Here is a 5459-nt window from a genome sequence, read left to right as displayed (position 1 = left end):
TGAGTTAGCCGTGGCGGCGGCCATCTTGGATTGGGCTTACCCCCAAACGTTAATCAGTTCTACATCCAATATTTTACTTTGTTATAAAGTTTTCAAATAGAATCCGTCCACTGAGAGTTCACGAGATGTTTTGCTAACATGACAGACAAACAGAACACGAAACCACCTTGGTGGCGGGCGATATCTACAGGAGCCATTATTTCTGCGGCAGAAAACTCGAGCATCGCGTTTCGGACGCGAATGAAAAGTTGAGGGCGTCCTCCTCTGTCAGCGCGTGCGTTGCAGCTTTAAACGGTCCATGATGCCTTGCGGTGTCCCAGTTCCAGGCAGCAGCAGGAGTAACGAGCCGGGGGAGGAGGAGGAGGCGATGAGGAGAAGAGAGGAGAGGAGAGAGGAGAAGAGGGGGGCATTTTTCCGCAGCTCTCTGCTCGCACCGCAGACAGGACAAACACAAACTTTCAGACAGCAGCCCCGAACGTCACCTAGCTTGTTGTTTTTCCGAACCGTCCGTGGCCTCCTGCTCTCATTTCTCCCCCCTTTTTTTGACGCAGTTCGCTGCTGGAAGTGATTTATCGAGCAAACGGTGAAAAGGGACGATTTTTTTCTCTCTCTCTCTTTAAAGCGGAATTCATGCTTCTTTTACCTGTTTTTCCTCCGAAACTTCCATCCTGAGAGGCGAGAACTGAACCGGCTCCTGTCCGCTCCGTAAAGGTAAACATAATTACCTGTTTTTCCTTGTTGTTGTTGTTGTTGTTGTTTTTAAGCAGAACGAGCCGCAGGATGGTTGTAGGATGAGGTAGAAATAACGGGGACATTTAGTGGGATAGTTGTGCTTCTCTGAACCGACTACAGCCGTCCTCTTTAACGCCATTAGGCTCCTCCAGCCGTACAAAAAACTACTGAGAGTTTTCATCTGTCATCATGTTTAATCTCAACATGCCGTGCTTTTAATTATTTCCAACTTGGGACCATTTTTGGACCATTTGATGTGTTTCTGTTGGATCCTGGAGTGTTGCTCAACAGGCCAAAAAAAATGTTCATTTTCAAACACTTCTTCTCCCATTTCTTACAGCATCATCTGCAAATGTGTCACTCTCTTATCCTAGAAAGTCATCATCCTGTGGAATTTTTCCTCTTTTTTTTTTTCTACAACACCACTTCCCTCAAATGCACAAACAGCTGCAGGATCCACCTGTGGAGTTGTTTGCACTCAGACTTCAGGTTTTATGTTCCCGCAGAGGTTTAGTTGACTTCAGGAGCGTGTGATTTGGTGGCGTATGCTGCATTCATTACAGACAGTGTGGCACTGCTCCTGTCAGAGTTTTTAGTTTGCTTAAATGCAAGAGAGCAAGTCAGCACCAGATGATGTTTTACAAACCACAGTAACATGTAGAAATTGGCCGGATGCCTCTCGTAGCCCCACTGTGCTGCTTGCAGTGCCTCTGCTCGGCTCCAGGAGCCTGCTGCTTCTTCAAAGCTGGCCAGCGAGAAGGGAATATGGCAGGGGAACAAAGGCGGCATTATTGCTGGCTGAACGTGCCGTCCAGATGTTGGAGATCCAGCCAGCGTTGACCTTCCAAGTGGGGGGAAGGCGGCTCCGGCTCCTAATAGTTTAATATGTGCCGTGCAGACTGAGGGGAGAAGTCTGTAGCTCCGGGGTGGGGGCCTCCGAGGAGCTCAGCTGTGGGAGTTGTGTGTAACGTGACTGGATGTGGGTTTAATCCCAAACACCCCAGTCTTTAGAGGACCTGCTCTCTTTAGAGCTCTTTCTGTGGTTGCTTTGGTGCTTCATATCAGTGGCTTCCAAACGTTTCAGATTTGGACCCACAAAATAAAAGTGGCAAAGACTCGTGACCATGTCTTCTGCCGCTTGACGTAAACAAACATTGATAAAAAAGCCCTTTAACAAAAAAAATATCATCCATTCAGTTTATTTATATAGCGCCAAGTCACAACAAAAGTCGTCTCAGAGTACTGCACAAAAACATTCACATACATTATAAACGCCAAGTACTAAAATTTATCAATCTAAGGAAGCCAACAGATTGTGTTGAATCTTCGCTTTGTCTCAGTCTCAGCACACTGGCGACGGTAGAAAAGAAAAACTACCCTTTAGCAGAAAGAAACCTCTAGCAGAACCAGGCTCAGAACAAGCGGCTATCTTCTTCGACTGGAAGAAAGACAAAACACTTCTTAATGATGGAAGTAATTACAAAAACAAACATGGAGAGTAGAGCAAGTAAAGACAGCAGCAGAGTGAGGAAATGTGGCCAGTTTGTCCTCCAGCAGTCTTAGCCTTATAGCAGCAGAACTAAGGGAGAGCTCAGGAAACCCAAGCCAACCCTAACTATAGGATCTATCTAAAAGGAGGGTCTTAAATCTAATCTTATAAGTAGACAGGGTATCAGCCTCACGGACAGAAACTGGAAGTTGGTTCCACAAGAGAGGAGCCCGAGAACTGAAAGCCTTGACTCCCATTTTACTTTTAAAAACTCTAGGAACCATAAGTAAACCTGCAGTCTGAGAGAGACGTGCTCTCACTTGGTGTGGGTTCCTGACTCCAACTTTAGGAACCATTGCTTTAGATCACTGGGGAACAGGTTTCATGCACCGAAACAAGTGCATTTCAACACATTCAAGTCAGTTTTTGTAACGGTTTAGTAAGGGCACAATGTCACCATTTATTGCTAGTTAAAGTAATTCTAAACATTTGATCTATAGGCTTGAATCTGGTAAAGAGTGTAAAACATATCATTGCTTCATCTGTTTGTTTTTTTTACTTTTCTAAAAACCATTTGGTTTCAGAGTTCATCTGTTCTGATAGTTTTAGACAATAAAGTGCCAATCGTTATCTAATCATAATGCTAATAAACACATGTAGGATTCAACGCATTCTGTTAAGAGTTATTACCTTTCAGTCAGTGGTGAGCTTCCAGCATCACTAAGCAGACAAACCCATAACTTCCTTATCTTGTAGTCACGGCCAGTTGCTTTTTCACAGCGCAGGAATGCATCTCCTGGTTGTTATCAGTTCCCACTCTGCAGGATCAAGGCCTTCTTCTGGTCCTTACCATGCTCTGTATTGTTTACACTCGCAGGGGGCGTCATATACACACTGGGCTGGCACGAAGGACTTTGCGGCCTAGTTATCCATGCAGGATGTTTAACTGTCGACATGTCGTGCAGTGATCGCAAATTGCTGCCATTCTTGCTGATTTTAGGCCTGGAGATTAGCCGTGTTTGTGTAGTCGTCGCACCCGAGGATCATTCGAGAGAACTGAAAAAAGATTTCTGTCCGTTTGTTCCAACCCAGCCGCCACCGGTGCCTCCACAATAAAACCAGCGTCTGGCTCTTGTTGCTCGCAGAGATTCTGTTTCACAACAGATCTGTTTCCAATTACAGCACAGTATAAATTGCTTGTAATTACATGCTGCACTACTGGGTGCACAGTTTGGTAATTAACAAGCAAGAGGATTTAAGCTCCAGACTAATGTTGCTCAAGTCTGCAAGAAATATCCTATTAATTAAGTTAGAGAGGTTTGGAAGTCAGGAACCTTTTACTGTAGTTTTATTGAGCTATTCTAATGTACAGTAAATTCACAAACAGCATCAGTTGGAGTATTCTAGGCTGATTGTGGTTCCCTTGGTGGAAACTTGGATGTTGTTTAGATTTGGTCGTGGAAGTCCTAATTAATTTGTTTACAAATTTTCTTTGTGGCTGTGATGACAGAGGGGAAGTTCTCTCAAGACCAACACAGAATTGCATGAGCCATGTAGGCGTTGTGTGTGACTGCAAGATCCACGTATGTCGTATACATAAATGGAAACCTCAGTTTTAGCAGCAAACAGAACATTACACACACATTAGATGGGGTAGAAATCTTGAAGTACCTCACAATTCGATTTGATTACAAATCAGATGACTACAGTGTGATTATAAAATGATTATTGGTGCATTGTAATTATCTTAAAACTTATTTTACATAACTCTACCTATTTATTTTCATGCCTCATAAAGGGTGTACAATAACATGTAAAGAAAAAACCCTATTAATCACAGACTGCTGAACAATTAACAACTTAACATTGAAAATGCCTTAGAGCAGCTAACGAGATTAGCATTTTGTTTATCACTGGCAGTTATTACACAGATAAAATGTTTCAACATCATCACTAAAGACAGTTATGTTATAATAACTAAAACAATTTTTTTACAGACATTCTTCATGGTTCAGCAAGGAAAACGATGTGAGAACGAACAGCTTTACTGCAACATTATTGTACTACAGAGAACTTCAGTGACTCCTGGGACAAACGACACTGAACAGAAACTGCTCTGCTCTTAAAGTGGCAGCACAGATTAGGTTTAACAACCTTGAAGTGTCATTTTTGAAAATTGATTCAGAATCTTGTATGTCCACGATTCAAAGCATCTAAAACTAGATTTTACCTCTGACTCCCGCGTTATTAGTAGTAGGTCCACGTTGTGCCAAGTTACACTGTTGTTCGTCTGGAACACCTTACAGACTTTACAGACAGCTAACTTAGAGTCTTCTTCACTCTGTAAAACCAAAGACATTATTTGCTAACACAAATTAATATTTAGCTATTGTGCATTCACACACTAGAGGAAAAAAAATAATTCTCTGAGTGTTTTGATCAGCTGGTCGCCGGTCAAGTCAGTCAGTCTAAAATGATCTGATTTATCCCATTAATTGTTGCGTTCTTAATGAATTCCTTCAGAATTACAATCCACACATTTAGGCTCTTCGTTGTTTGCCTGTTTTAGTATTTTCATGGTGAACAGTAGGTAACAAATGTGAGTAGAAACTTGAACAGCATGTGTTTGTGAGGCAGTAAAGGTGGAACAATGATGTTTTCCTCTGAGGTCATTTTCCCTCAGGCTTTTTGTTTCGCACTCAGTTTTATTTTAACATAATGAATACCCATTTTGCGTTCCTCATATTCCCCCGTGTTCAGTAAAACGCTGAACAGAACAATGCGTGGCCAGTTTTTGATGCTCGTAAATCCACCAAACGCGCTGCTAAGGTAAATACTCCCAAGTATTTCTGTACGGTTTGTTTCTGACGTGTACGGTTCTGTTAAAACACCCCCACATGAGCATATGGTCGAATGTTCACACCCGCAGCCGGTCGAAGCCTTTTCTCTGCCAGCTTGGTGGGCTCCTCCTGCAGGTCTGGAGAACTGTCATCAGCAGCCGGGGAGGCAGGCTGTTCTCTTCTGCTCACAAACACACCTCAGCGCTCGGAGAGGAATGCGCGAAACGCCAAGCAAATGTGTGCAGACACCGAAATCATCTGGATTTGAGGTTTCAGAGAAGTTTTATCATCTCAGCTGAGCTTAGGCAGAACTCGCAGAAAAAGCACATGCCCATCTGCCGCACGAAATGCCGTTCTGGCAAAAGGCAAGCTGCACAAATCAGGAGGCAGCCCCCCCC

General features: G+C 43.3%; 1 protein-coding gene across 1 annotated transcript in view; it reads left to right on the top strand.

Annotated features, from left to right (window-relative positions):
- Positions 1–309: 309 nt before the first annotated feature.
- The window catches only part of LOC108239918 (ras association domain-containing protein 8), a 15601-nt gene continuing 10451 nt past the window's right edge, over positions 310–5459 (top strand). Inside the window, exon 1 of the mRNA XM_017422968.3 lies at positions 310–711. The gene's annotated coding sequence lies outside the window, so the exon portion shown is untranslated. The remainder of the gene's footprint in view (positions 712–5459) is intronic.

The sequence above is a fragment of the Kryptolebias marmoratus genome, linkage group LG11 (assembly GCF_001649575.2).
Source record: "Kryptolebias marmoratus isolate JLee-2015 linkage group LG11, ASM164957v2, whole genome shotgun sequence".
NCBI classification, from domain to species: domain Eukaryota; kingdom Metazoa; phylum Chordata; class Actinopteri; order Cyprinodontiformes; family Rivulidae; genus Kryptolebias; species Kryptolebias marmoratus.
This window is presented reverse-complemented; position numbering and strand designations above follow the sequence as displayed.